Raw genomic sequence first — 16,035 nt, forward strand, 5'->3', positions numbered from 1 at the left:
TCAACACCAAACTCCACAAAACTAAATCCTATCGAAATGTTGCTCTTTTTTGAATTTCCCAACCTTGTAAAATTATGAAGTTAATTAATAAGTGTTGTGCTGTTGTAGGACTTCCAAAATATGCTTCACTGGTGATTTTGTTAAAAAGAACAGAATTATAAATTTTTTAATATTTTGTCCCCCAACAAATATTTTTAAAATTAAATGTAAAGGTTATGCTACTCCAATGAAGATGAATTTATTTGAAGGCTTTTTAGTGTCGCATTTGTGTTGCCCTTGCAGAAATGGGGCATCTCTTCTGTGTTTCCACCACTAGGAGTGCTGCAGCTTTGCACAAAAACCAGGACTCCCAATTCCTCCAGCACTGCTGCTCTCTCACTGTGAGCCATGAGGAGCAGAGGAAGAAGGGGAGATGACACCCAATAAACGCTCACAAGCAGACACCCTCTTAATCATACACTTTATTATGTTTGTGCTTTACAGAAACAATCGGTTCCACATTGAACCAGTTGCGGGGTGACAATATATTGTGAGGGACGGACAGATAATGCAGACAAAGTGATTGCAGATGACAAAACAAATATATGTTCAAGTGAGATCTTAAAAATAAATCACATTTCCAGCACTTTGTGGAACAGCGACTGCAGAGAGAAACAGCAGTACACACTGAGTTTAGAGAAAACAATTTTTTGAGATTTTACCATTTCTTACAACACAAAAATTCTAAATTCTAACACACATATATAGACATTTTATTCAAATAGTAGGGGAATTTTCTTGATTTCTTTCGTAAGTTTAGTGTAGCAGAAACAAAACAAAGTGAACATTCCATGTGTTGTTGTAGCTCCTCGGTCCTGTTTGTCCTGCTCATGGTGTGGAAGGGTCATGACCTCCGAAGATACACTCAGACCTGCCATACCTCTGGGAGGTCAACTTGAGGATCTGAAGACAAAAGAGGCAAAGGTTTGAAACAGATAAAACATCTCAAGAAACCAATAAAAATCTCAAAATGCAAGTTTATGATAAGTTTTTCCTTTTATAAAATATCTTGTCTACTAAAACAAAATCACTCTAAACTATGGACATTGAGTGAGTTGTGCTCTTTGTGAAAACAACACTTTTCTCTACCTTCGATCTGCCAGCTAACTCATTGCAGGGTTGACTTATTGTCTCATTTATCTGATTGCTATATGGACTAAGCAGTGCCTTGAAAACATATTTCATAATTCACTGTAAAGTGCTTCTGTCACATTAGTTGGTTGCTGTTAAGCGCTATATAAATCAATCAATCAATCAAACAACCATGCAGACACACTCACACCCAAGGGCAATTTAGAGAAGCTATTTAAAAGTCATGTGTTTAGATTGTCAAAGAAAGCTGGTTTACGAAGAGAGAACTCACACATGCACAGGAAGCGTGCAGAAAGACCCCAGGACTTTTTTTCTTGCTGCAAGGCAACAGTGCTACCAACTTTTCCACTGTGCAGCCTCACATTAGCTCATGTTATGCATTTTAGTTTAAAGAATCTCATACAGCTTCTGTTTGTTCATTTGTTCATTTATTTTCAGCATCTTTGTATCTGGGAACTGTTTGCAGTGAACCAAAGCAGAAAGATGTTAACATTGCCTGCTTCAGCATTTGCTTATGTCTCTCTAATAATAATAATAATAATAATAGTGCCACTGCAACATTTAACATTGTTATCACATGTGTGACTTGACCAACATTTTTTTTAAAAAGTGTGAGGAATATACAAGTGTGAGTACTTTAGCAAGGCAAAATATACATGTAAACTGTTCCTTCCCTATCAATCACAAGTTGTGGTCATCATGTTTGGGGACAGCGCCCATCGTCTTGTCCACCCCTCCCTTTCCTGCCTGTGGTCCTGCCACCGTTGTTGAGTGGGTGACCTTTTCTCTCGGCTAATCCACACCAAAAAGCCCTAATTACTGCTGCCGCTCCACCAGCCTCCTCTGACCCAATAATCAATACAGCCAATTGGCTGGCGGATCGCCCCGTCAGGCACCGGAGCTTTACATGCAACTCAGAGTTAAGTCTGCGTGTCTTAACATGCGTGCTTATGCGTATGCGACCTCATGACACAGCGATGGTGATTTCATTATAAGACCTTGCAGGAAGGAAAAGCAGGTAAGGACTTAAAGGTGATGCCGTTTGGATTGGCCGCTACGGCAACAGGAAAATAAACAAGAGGATGACTAAAAAGTAACCCTACACGCACTTGTATTTACACACATCCCTCCCTCCGAGCTGAGTATTGTGACACCAGTTGACCTTATTGAGCTGCTGTTGTGCAAAGAGTCCCTGATTAGAATATCTTCCCTTTAACCTTTAGTAGAGTGACGCATCTCTGAATACCAGAGAAATAAAAGAATGTTTATACCGAGAGATAAAAGCATTCTGTTGACATTTTATTTCAGTGAAAGTCCTGATGGCTTTTTCATGTAGAGTGCTTCCTGATGATGAGCTGATAGTGTGGGAGGTGTATGCTGCCCAAAGCACTTGTACCTTTATTGCTATGCCTCCTACTTTCTATCTCCTGATATTTTTTGCATACCTGTGCATGCCTGTAAAGCCTGAGGATATCTAGGAGCAATAACAGATGCAACATGATATGGAAAAGAAAAGAGGAGTTTAATTTAGACAGCTGCAGAAACAGAGTCATATACTGTAAAAAGAAAAGGAAAAAAAAAACAGAAGTAAGCAATCTTTTCCTCTTCCATTTCCCCTCTTCCCTTCTTTTTCTGTCATTCTCTTCTGCTGACAGTCTTTGATTCTATTAGACAAGTTAATGAAAAGCAACAAAGAAGAGCCGACTGGCAGCCTGCACCTGTCAAGAGTGTATGTCTGCGTATGCATACTATTCGCCAGTGTCTATGTCACGCCGTCTTCTGTCCTCAGGCATGCCAGTCAACACGGTGATGAGACATTAGGAGTGATGAGAAGCTCGTCTATATGCCTCCGAGGTGGGCTCCGTTCTGCAAACTGGAAAACGGTTATGAATATAAACGTCTTTTCCCATATGAGGTGAAGAGAGAAAGTTTGGTATAGCATCACTTGTGCAGCACAGCAGAAAGTGGAAAATGTACATGGTCAACATGTTGTGTCAGGAGCAGAGATTCTACTCAAGGAAAAGCAAAAAGTAGCCATCCAATAAATTACAAAAATATATATATATATCTTTTTAAAATAATTTTACTAGATGGATGGTTCTAGCAATCTGTCTGGTGCAAATAGACCACAAATATCATCTTTTAAGGCACTTTACAAGATATCTAGAGATATATCACATCAGTCCAACACAATGCATTCACACAGACAGATTCAAATTCAATTGCATATCACACATCCCAGTTCGATCCTACTTATAATGCAATACAATCAGTTTTAGTTCAGAAACCAATCACAGTAGCATTGGGCCAGGGCTACTTTCTACAGGGAAAGTATAACCTTGAATGCAGAATGATTGGCAGTCGAAGCTTGGTTTGTCTGGGAGTTAAACACAACTTAAAACGGAAGTGCTGTACTGTTACATCCTTTTATAGAAGTGCTGTCATGTGGGTTAACGTCGCCAAGTTGACAGTGCTCATGAGATACAATTTTTTTCTTTATTGCAAAAAAGAAAATAAAGAAAAAAACAATCCAGATCTCATAATTACAAGATAACATGCCTACTTCTTTTTTCTTGGGAGAATGAAATGCACTTCTATTGAATAGAAGCAGTTTGTGACACAATGGGAATCTGTGCATAGGAATTGCTGAAGAGATGAATTACACAGATCTTCACCAATGACATTACTGGGAGTTGTTAGCTATTCAAACTGAACGAGATGGGGTGAGAGCACCTGGGAACTTGAATGCATCTATAGTTTTTACTGAAAGAGTTTGTTTTCTTGGTAGTCCGTTATTCCTTTAAACAAGTATAAAAAAGTGTCCCATTTTCAATCTGCTGCCTCCAAGCTTAACTGTCCTAAACTGAGCCAAAAGCTTCTGAGTTTTGTTCGGAGAGTGTTATTTTTCTTTCTTTTCTTTCCGCAAATACTTTTCAATGGACTATTGCTAATGGATTAGCATTAGCATTGAGAAATATGCACATTTTAACAGTCCCCCCCCCCCCCCCAAAGATACTGTTATATTAGAAGAAACTTTCAAATATTATTCAGTTTTCACTGTGAAACAGGCTGTATTAATCATGCTGTCCATGTAAGGAAGTAATAGGCACATTTTGCCCATCCATCAGCAGAGGTTGATAAGGTGACACCATTACTGAGATCTGTGGTCAGCTGTGAATTATCTATCAGCTCTGGTCAGCAACCTGTTCAGAGAGAGCCAATAACTCCTGGGTGCAGATTCTTATGACATTTCATTTTTGCTACGAATAAAGCATGTTGACTTGGAGACATAGGTTTGCTGATATGTTGTGGGGGGTTTTTTTATGTTGAAATTGTTTTTAACCTTAAATATTCCTTCATCGAGTTAAACCTTTCAAGTTAATGATGTGAGAATTATTTTCTTATTTGGATGTTCTTGGTTAAATTCAAGAAAAATATAATCATGTTAAAGCGTCAATAATTGAAAAGCTGTACTTGCTTTAGATTTTTTTCCCTTCCTTCTGCTCCTTTTATTTTGCTCATAATAATAAGTGACGTGTTCATTTTTAACTGTAAATTAAATAAAAAAAATAGAATACACAAAAATAAATAATTAAAAATATTTAATGCACATGTAAAAAATGCTATTAGCTTCCCATCACTTAGTATTTTTTACATTTTTGCAATCTTACTGCGATGTCACATCTTTCCAACATAGTCAGAGGAATTATGAATAGCAGTAACCACAACTAATCTCAATGGAAAACAATCAAAAAACTATTTCTCTAACAAAATATAATCAACCAAATCTAAAAACAGAAGAAATATGTAAGGGGGAAGCTCTTTTTCAAATCACTAAATCACTAAACCACAAAATTCTTAGTAATTAATAGACTGTTAATTATAAATAAATAGCTTGAGTTGAAAACAAACATTTCCTTTAAATTTTTATTTTTACGTTCAAGCATTATAAAGAATTAGCTACATGTTTGTCTGACCACGACCTGTGCTCCTGCATTCGCAGTTTCTACATGTGTGCTTTTCTGTGAGTGTATGACGGTGAAGTGAAGCCTAATGCGCTCCCACAGAGAGCTCTCCTAGTCAGCCCGGCCTGCTGAGTGAAACCCTGTGGTAATGTTTAGCTTTTGGGGTGAAAAAGAGGGTGAGTGGAGAAAGGATGAGGGGATGACAGGGCTGGAGAAGAGAGTTAGCGAAAGAGAGTGAAGAGGGCTGCAGCTGAAGCAAGGGAGGGTTTGGGTCATGGAGGAGTGACAGAGAGAGCGAGGGAAGGAAGGATGAAAGGTCCAATCGGGATGGAACACAGGAGGCTTCCCGCTTCGGCTTGTCAGTCAGTCGTCTCTCACCGACACCTGAACCTCCGCTGACCGGGTCGTGACTACCTCTCTGGCACAGGAGGTATCATTGGGGGGGATGACCCTTGACCTCCTCAAGTCCTCACTTTGCCGTCTGAAGCATCTCTTTACCTCCTTCCCTGCTTTCATTTCTTTAAAGGTTTTTCACCTCCAACCCTACCTGCAGTTTGGCTAAGCAGTCGCTGGAGCTTTACAGATTTATTAACTCTTCCTAAAGTTTAGGGTTTACGCCTAAGCTTCCTTGCGGCAGTAGTTATACCCATTCAGCCACGCTACAACCCCAAACAGATGCATTCCAGAGGGATTCTGTGTTATAAACTAACAGAAAATACAACTTGGTTATGAAGTAGAATAAAAATAATACATTCTTTTTCACACAAAAATTCCAAACGTGTTTATTGCATATTATTCAGCCCCCGTTTATCTGTCACCCCTAAAGAAAATCCAGCTACTCCAACTAAAGACAATCATGAGTTACCGAGTTATAAGTAAAAAGAATCTTCCTGATGTTATGTAAGGCCATTAGAGCTTTGTTAGAGCATGTTAGTGAGCAAGCAGCATCATCAAGACCAAGGAACACAGATTAGCGACATAGCTGTGGAGAAGTTTGAAGCAGGATTAGATTTTAAAATAATATTACAAGCTTTAAGCATAAGTATTGGGCATTGGTCAACACATCATCTACAAATGGAAATACTATGGATACGAAAGAGAGTATGAACTGCAGGAACAGAGACCCGTGGTAACTTCAGTGGTACTGCAGAGATACACAGCTTTGTTGAGAGAAACTTTCAGGTGGACAGCTATTAGTTCTGAGCTCCAGAAAACTGGCCAAGTGGATTTTGTTCTATCTGATAAAATCCCAATAAAATACACTGATGTATTTTAATTCATCAATGTATGGATATGTTGATGTATCCCAATAAAATACATTGATGTTCCTGATCATAATGTGATAGATTTGAAATGTTCAAGAGGTATGTACCATATACACTTTTGACAGCTCTGTATGGCACCTGCTTCATTTTGGTAATGAAGTCTATCTTAAGGTCCACTGGCATTATTTGTCTCTGTGTATGAGACCTTTCTATAAATGGCGAAATTTGATTACTTCAACATGCATTTTCTCATGCATGTGCTAGATCAGTGTAATAATTAGATCATGAACAGCTAGTCTTTGTGTAATGTGGTGTTTAGATATCTTGAACTGAGACAGTGGAGTCAGCTGACGAGGTTTAGACCATGATCAACGGAGAACTTTGGCGTACAAATAAGGAAATCCGTGCGGTGAATTAATAGGATCTGACCCAAACAGATAAGTTGACATATGACTACGCCATAAATAAACAGATACACATATTCAGCCATGCTTATGTATCCCTGGAGAGCAAGCTCTAATCCTGGGTTTACATTGTTAGGACAACACAGATAATCCTCCTAACAGGGTGTTTATCTATAGAAAATTGCAACCTCTGAAACCTCAACACACACTTGTGACCTGAAGGGGCAAAAGCAGCAAGAGGGTGACAATTCAAAAGAAAATGTTTGCGTGGACAGCAAAGAAAGGTGAACAAAGAAAGATCAGAGGAAGGAAAAGGGAAGTACAAAATGACAAAGGAAGGATGCATCAGAGGAAGCGCAGATGAAAGAAGGCTCTGTGCTGTCAGGTACTCAAATGAGTGCAAGACGACATCAGTGCACACATAAAGCATGTAGACTGTGATTAGAGATAGGAAACAAAGGCGGCAGGGAGCGTCTGATAACAGAAGGAGCAGATAAAATTAGAGATGGAGACTTCCAGTGGTCACATACATAATATGCTGAAGATCATCCATTTTTAAAATGAACACAAATTATATTCAAAACTGTCACTGTAGAACCTCCAAATGTTTTATTAATTGGACCATAGGGTTAGTTTTATCTACCAACTTCTCATTAGTTTCCCCAACAAATACACAATAAACCATTATCAGTTCTATTTGATCATCTTTCATTGTGCTTTAATGTTCTTAATCTAACACTGATCAAAGTTGCCAAGAAGGGTTTTAAAGAAACTGCCTGATTTTGTATAATTTTCACTTGCCAGAGTAAGCGGACCATGAAAACAGAGTTATGAAATGAAGAATAGATTTTCACTGGAAGGTGGCACCTATTACAAAGCGCACTGGAGAAAAAAACTGCTAATTCTGGATTGAGCGTACTTGGGTTGAGCACATAACCAAAGGCATAAGACTGGTGGATGAGCAACCTTTTTTCAACAAAATATTTGAAAACATTGGATTTGCATTTAAGTTACCAGTGGTTCAACCTGGTGAACCTTAATCTGCAGCTACTTTCTTGGCCTGTGCATAAACAGAGATTCTTGATCTTCTCTCCCAGAGTTGCAAGAACAAAATTGCATCATCCTGTTCTTGTTTTGTTATTCATCATGGGTGTTCTCCCATGGGAGAGCACTAAGCCACTCTGCTCCAGAAAAAAAAACTATCTTCTAAACTTTCTCTAGGATGTTATTAAAGGGACTTTCAAAACATATAGTTATACTTCATACCATTATTATGTGCAAACTCCCTTTAGAAACCATAACTTTGTAAAATTATGCTCTACCTTAGACCATAACTGTAAAGCCTAAAGTGTGTGTATATATGTGTGTGTGCAGATGTGCAGTCTATGCTCGCATCATAGTGTACATTACCCATAAGGTTGTTTGGTTTGACAGAAAGGACAAGGCATAGACCTGCTCTACAGGACATGTAAGCTAGAGTTATGTCACTTGTGATTTAATGCTATATAGTCAACAAAGTGAACACAGCCATCAAGGGAGGATAAGGCAGTGTTGTATAGTAACGAAGTAAAAATACTTCACTACTTTACTTAAGTATATTTTGGAGTACTTCATACTTTCCTGGAGTATGAAAATTTTTGATGACTTTCACTTTTACTTCACTATATTTCCGAACTTAATTGCGTACTTTTACTCCGATACATTTTCAATGTGTGGTTTAGTTACTCGTTACAAAAAAGCGAGAGAGAGAAACGCAAGTGTTTTGACCCCACCTACTGATTAGCAAGTAGCAAGTAGGCTACCGAACAAAGTCCGTAGCCTGCTTGCCTGGGCTTGTTCATCACCACCAATAGGATACTTCTTCTTCTTCTTCTTTTCTATTATGGCGGATCACAAGCAACTTTAAGGTGCATACCGCCACCTACTGTACATGAGTGTGTAGAAGCATTACTTCATATCTATTAAATTCTACTTTTTAATTTTGTATTCTTAAGATAAATAAACAATGCTTTCCTTAATTTGTGAATATCTGTTATGTTTCCTTCATTTCCTAATATACCTTTAAGATTCCATTCATGCCCCATATTTCTAACTATTCTCTTTAATTCTTCCCTTTCGAGTTCATTTGACTTACAGTTCATCAATATGTGTTCTACATTTTCTTTCTCTCCACATCTCTCACATTTATCATTATTTTTCCTCCCTATTTTATAAAGCATGTCATTTAAGTAGGTATGACCTACTCTTAATCTACTAATTATTATTTCTTCTCTTCTGTTTCGTTCATTAATGCTTCGAATTCAAACTGACTTTTGTACTTCATATAATCTTCTTCCTTTCTTATCTTCATTCCACATTTTTTGCCATTTCTTGATTTCTTTACTTTTAATTAGGATACACCTGTTTCGCTTCTCCCATTAAACACAAAGCAAGTCTCGCAATCAGTAGCAGTCACATGGAAATTCTATCTTACAAAAACTCCCCGTCCAACTTGAAGAAACACATCGAGGTAACTTCTTATGAAATGGTTATAATCCTCCTGTTTCAGTAACTATAGCTTGGTCACTAGGCACTACTGTATTGTGAAATCTTGACCATAAATGAACTTTGTTTGGCATTGTTTCAGTTCCACACGTGGTGTATTTAGCTTAGGCCTAATGTTGACTGTATCAGGCTACCTAGACTCCTCTGTTCAAGGGGGACAGAAGCCATAGCGATAGCAATTTAGACTAAATTTAACGAATATAGGAAAGGCATGCAAGTTCAAAACCAGGTTTACAGATGCCAATAAGCTGCATTTCCCTCCCAATTCTTTTTTTCTTTTGCATAATGACCAGTTGTGTGCACCACCTACTGACTGTAGCATTGACTGATTCACTGATTTGTGAAGTAGAGTAATCGTAACAGCTCTTTTTCTTCATGTTGGCCGCATTTTCTGTACTATTTATTTTTCTCATTTTCAGCACTGACCTTACTTGAAGGGAAAACTTAAGGCTTACAAAAACTTTGTATTTTCTGTCCTGGAGGGTATACTAAGAAGCTGGTTCAGTTGTAAAGCAGGTTAAGTTAACCTTGTGCTATAGGTAAAGCACCTAATTTTCTTAACTAAATGATGCCTGCAGGTATATCTATTAGCAGGTTTAATTTTGCCTGCACTTGGTTGGGTACATTATTTTAAGTGTATTTGACAAGTTTACCAAAATATAAAAAATGTCATTCAAACTGCATTTGCTTTGTTTTACTTTTTACTTGTACTTTTCATTACATTACTTGAGTACATCCATTTTTACAGTAATTTCCATACTTAAGTACAAGAAGTTTCAAATACTTTAAGACTTTTACTCAAGTAACATTTCAGTCAGTGACTTTGACTTTTACCAAAGTCATATTTTGGAGAGGTACTTGTACTTTTACTTGACTCTGAGATTTCAGTACTTTATACAACACTGGGATAAGGTATGCCCTTGGGATTGTTTTCCTTCTGATTCCTTCTGATGTTTACTGGCGATATAGTCTGTACTGCAAGTGCATGGAAGGTGGGTCGAACTAGATGGCTGGAGCTCATTATGAGTTGGTAAGACTATCATTTTTGGCAGAAGTAATGGGCGAAGATCCGAAGTTGAAATTTTAAACATGCTCTTGATTGAACAAATCAACCAGATTGTACAGTTTGTAACCACTGGGCCTACAATTGATAGCTAAAATATCACCTTTGTCTACCAGATCTGTCTGACTAACAGCTCTTCCTCTTCTCATTAAGAAGAAACACTCTACTGCCTTGGCCCAAGCAATGGCACCAGAGATAGTGCTCCATTGAAAAAACTGTGACAATGTAAACAGCTGTCTGATTCAAAGGTAATGAGGTGTACAAATACCAAACATTGTTCACTCAAATTTCTAGGAAAGTTTTGATTATATATTTTTTTATTATTTAAATTTTTTTTTGCAGCGGGTGGAAATTTACCCATGACTGATAGTTGTTTTGAATGATTCTTAGTTCAACTCGACCGAAACTACTTTTCCACGAGCCTCCAAGCTAAGATTACTTGGACAGCTGCTGGGAGACTACTGAATACTCGCAAATTTTTCCAATAACATGATTTTAAAAAAACGAAACACAATCACTTTACAAGTTTCCAGTTGTGTGAAGAAGCACGTTGCAAAAGGGTGGCAGAGTTTCACCAATGTATTTTTCATTGCACAGATGTACTATGTCTTTGCCATTTTGTCACACTTGAATGTTTCAGATCATTAAACAAATTCTAGTATAAGACAAAGATAACCTGAGTAAATACAAAGTGCTGTTTTAAATGATAACTTCACTTTCTAAGCAAAAGATGCTCTTCAAGCCTTTTATTTCAAAACATAAAATAGCTTACATTTCAGATTTTGCAAGTTTTGCATGTTCTTTTACATGGAAATACTTTATATCTACCTCAAGCATAACTGGATTGAGTATTTATGTAAACCCATCTGCTATGAAAAGATGGCCCATAGCCAATAAAATCCAACTTTACGATTTTCTCTGTCATTAAATCTTCATTGTCTTACTGCTATGCTGCAGGCTCTAGCTTCACATTTTATGACCCTGAACTGCAAGATAAATGGACAGACTAAAACTTATTGAAATTCCTTTTAAATCAAAGCTGATGTAATGTCTATTGTTTCAATTTTAAGTCTCTGGCATTTCGTTTTTTTTCTTATTTCTGTTGCTGTTTGATGTTCAGTTTGAACTCTTGGTCTACGCTAACTGCTGAATTTTTCCATCCCCACAGACTGTTAATGATGCTGGAAATGCAAAATACATTGCTTCCAGTGTGCTAGCGAATATATCCTGAAGATACCACAAACACAAAACATAATGGGAACTGTTTCATCACCTGGGGACGGGTTTGAATTTATAATGTATGCTGTCAGAGGTAGATGTCACAAAAGTTATCATTTCCATAAAAGATAAGTAGCTTAATGCTGTAACACAAGCCATTCCTGATGGGAGACCACACTCTTAGTCACTCATCATTCTTTCATGCTTCAGCTAAACTGCCGGATGAAAATAATCAGTCTTAAACCGGAGCTGCTTTTTTTCCAAGCATCTCTCAGGATGCAAAAGATTTTTGCTTCATAAGCTGGAAAATTGTAAGATTTGGCAGAACACACTTGGCTTCCTGGGATAATTCTAAATTAATACAAAGAGCAAAATTCATTTCTTTTAGCAGACACAGGACATTGCTTTATGCTAAAAATAAAAAATCACTTGAGCAGATCTCTCAATAGGTGTCAGTACAGGTAGGGGTGTCCTAATCAGAATTTTTCATCAGTTTATCTCAACAGAAACACACCCACTCGTATTCATTAATGATTTTCTGGACACTTCAGAATCCATTTGAACAAAAAGCTCAATTAAGTCACAACAAATTAAGTCCGCAACATAACTTTAATTGATGCTTTAATACAATGATAACGATACCGCTAAGCCCCAAACTATTGATAGGTTTAAAATAATCCTTTTCATTTCACCAATACTCCAGTTCATAATATGTTATGAACTGAAATTGAACACTTTTAGCCGCGCTGGCTGGGTGGGTCAGTTGGTAGAGCATGTGCATCGTGCTCAGAGGCTAGTCTCGACATGGATGTCCTGGGTTCAGTTCCCAGTCTCGCGCCATTTGCTGCATGTCTTCCACTTCTTTTCCCTCCATATTTCCTGTCTGTTCATTGTTCAGTAAAAACCACTGGAGCCTAAGAGTCATTTAAAAAAAAAAGAAAAAGGAATATAGCTCATATCAAATAGCAACTTCCGCTGGGTTTTGCAATGGAACTTGAGCGTAGGTAAATTTGGGTTGATTCCCAGATCAAAGTTCTGAATGCTCCCCAGTCGAGACGGGTGGCACAAAAGAAATCCAAATAGTTTCAGAACATTTGACTTCTTGACGGCAGACTTCTCAACAGTAACATTCAAACTGCACCCCACAGTCATGCATACACAAATACACGTCAGTGGCTAAATGCCATTCCAGTATCTAACACCGCCTGCTGGAATATTGCTCTGACTTGCTTTAACTCACCTTTTGGGGGAGGTTAGGCAGCCGCACTGGGTGTGGGGGAGATATCGGCAAAACAGCGACAAGCTTTAGCATGCATGTCAGGGCTGGGGAATGCTTTCTGAGCCAAATGCCAGTCTATAGATTGCAGAGGGGACTAAAGATCACATCATCGTCCAGCCGGGCGTAGGTGACACCGGACAGCGGACGAGAGAGAGGTTGGACCGAATGATCCCTGCCAGGGTGAGGCATTATAGACAGCCGCTGTCATTACAGGCCAAACATGCACTAGTTTGAGAGCACAAATGTAAACACACCCACGGGGGTAACACACACACAGACACGAGCTGTGACAACGGCGATATAGACAAGGGCTGTCATTAGAGGAGTCTCTGTGGAGCTCAAATGATAACGAGCGGAGGGGGAGGTTGAGCAGGGGGATGCAAAGAAGGGTGACTGGCCAGCTGTCTGCTGGGAGAGCTGGTGGTGTTGGAGAGGTCATCTCACTGTAAGAGCCCTTAAACAGGTGACCCAATAAAACCACATTCCCTCTTTGTGGGTCAACTGTCTCTGAGAGAACTGTTTTCCTACAGCAGAATCAAAGGACTTTTTTTGTGTACACAACACGTAACTCTAATTTGAAGTGATTGTTTCCGACACTATTTAGAAAGATCATATATCAAAACTTCAAATGAGTCTTCACGAGAATAGACGGTTAAACAAACAGACAAGCTACTTTGATGATGAAAGACTCGACAGGATTAATTTAAGAGAACAGTTTGATTCTTTTTTTTTTATCCATGGTTATGTGAAGTAATTATTTAGTACGTAATCTTTTTTCAGTTGCCTGTAATTTTTTACAAATAAAAATATCAAAATAAGACTGCAAGAAAAGACAGACATTTTCATACCGGTTAGGCATTTGGACCAGGTATCCTATCATGGTTTCATACCACCAATGTGCCTATGTGCTGAATATTTAACACCAGCTACCGTTTAAGTGACTGGAAGACCTGAATTAAATGATTTGGATGGAGGAGCAAATGCTTTTTCAGTGCATCATATTCTGATAAGCTACACTATAAAAGGTTACAGATTTTTGCAGAATAGCTGCAAAAGGAGGCCCTCTTCCATGATTACATTCATGTAAGAACTGCCACTAATAAGGAGTGTTCTCTGAAAGTTAAAGTTCTTTGGAACTTTTTTCCACAATGAGACACTGATGTTCAAAAGAATTTGAGAAAAGTGCATTAAATAACAAGCCAAAGTTGATATCAAATTATTCAAGCAGTGTTTTCAAAAGTAGTGAGAATAATAAGGATGTAAGACATTGAATCCCAACTCAATTCTTTTGACATATATTCTCATTAATATGACACAAATCCCTGTGCATAAAGCTTAAGATAAACAAGCAGCCATGCAAATACAGTAAATCATACACTTTAACTTCAGATCAATTTGTCGGGCTAAGCTCCGTGTTTTGAGTGCTGCAGATTTGGATCTAAACCGCTCTTTGCCCTAAGGGGACAGAGAGCACATCAGTGCATAGTTTCACTCCAGCTCTCTGACTCCCACTGTGTAAGGTGCTGCAGGCTCTGTACAAACCAGAGGCTTTGAGTTACAATATGCTAAACATCTGTCACTAAAACATCTCTTTCATTTTCCACTACAACAAGCAGCTGTTTTAACACCGCAACAAAGCAGTCTGTCTCATACTGTTTGAACCGCAAAACACTCATTTTACTTCACACTATATCTTAAAATATTATCTAGCAAGTGCTGGGTTTTTGGGTGATATTACTCAAGATGTCTAAATCCTCGATGGGATCCGATCTGCTTTCACATGTCAAACCATCAAACAGATTTGAGCACTCTGGCTTGTCAGTTAACACACAAATTGCTCCCTAATCCCTGCAGATTTTGTTTCCAATGCTCTCCTGTCACAGCACACGTGAGCGCCATTTCTCTTCTTGTGAGAGTTACTGGCAGGTGGTTCTCAGGTAATAAAGGTGTCAGGCGAGATCAAACACCACAAACAATGGTCGCCAGTCCCTGCGAGCAGAATCCGCAGCTCGCATCATCTGCAAACTCTACCCGACAAGAAGCCGTTTGACTCAAAGTGCTGAAACCTGTCTTGTGCCCTCAAGCCGTATAGGTGTATGTCTGTGTGTGAAAGTGGTTACTGTGGTTGTTTCTCTCTGTGATGTGCCAGCAACTATCTCCTTGGGGCTGTTTTAACATGTACTGTTTAACCTGTCTTCCTGTTGATGAAACCAAAGGCTCAGCTCTTTGATATCAACAGCCTGGTCCAGGCTCTATTTCCTAATTGACAACTACTGTGGTTTAAGCTTTCGGATTATGTTTTTACTCTCCATCTTAACCCCATCTCTTTTGTCCAATTAGAAAATTACAGCAAAGTTATCAAAAGCCAAAGCTAGATAAAATGTCATATCATACAAAAGCAGTGAGCAGTATCACCATAAAACACCAGACTGAGGTAACTGGACATTGACCCTAAATATACAGCCAGAGTTACGATGGACTCATTACTTTCATGGTTCTCGAATGGCTGGTGGTAATTGGCCTGCTATTAGTGGTACTCAGGAAATGCTTTGGTATTATTTGCAAAGTGAATTTGATCACATTAACTGTAATGTAGGTCTTAGGACCACCAACAGCTGAAATAATAACCTGTTCAGGCAGTTTTAGCTGGGGTTTGTAAGAAACTTTCAAAAAGAAGTGTAGAGAAAACATTTGGACAAGTCCTACTATGAACTGAATTGGACAACAGTAGAACAAGGATCTAAGGATTTTTATCAGTACTATGCATGTACTCACTTCAATTTCTACATCACATCAGTGCTGAGCTCATATTATTATTATTTACTATTTTTGTTCAAAAGTATGTACAACAATACATTTGGCAAATTATGGCTGTAAAAGCCCTTAGTTGTGGCTTTTGTAGGAAGTTGCCAAAATCTATTCTTTGTCACTTTATCAGTCAATACCATGGAAGTTCGTACACCTGGCATTGGTTTGTTGTAAACTTCCAATTTCACCAACCATTTCTTCTGACTTCAAGTAATATGAATGGTTTGGCGTAGTCCAATCACAGTCCCAACTTAAACATGGGAATCTGAAGGCAGCTAAAAATTGGGAAGATAGCCAGAAAGCCATCCAGACTCAAATCCTTGGAGCTTATCACTAAAGATAAATTCTTAAAATACCA

The sequence above is a fragment of the Xiphophorus hellerii genome, chromosome 13 (assembly GCF_003331165.1).
Source record: "Xiphophorus hellerii strain 12219 chromosome 13, Xiphophorus_hellerii-4.1, whole genome shotgun sequence".
NCBI lineage: Eukaryota > Metazoa > Chordata > Actinopteri > Cyprinodontiformes > Poeciliidae > Xiphophorus > Xiphophorus hellerii.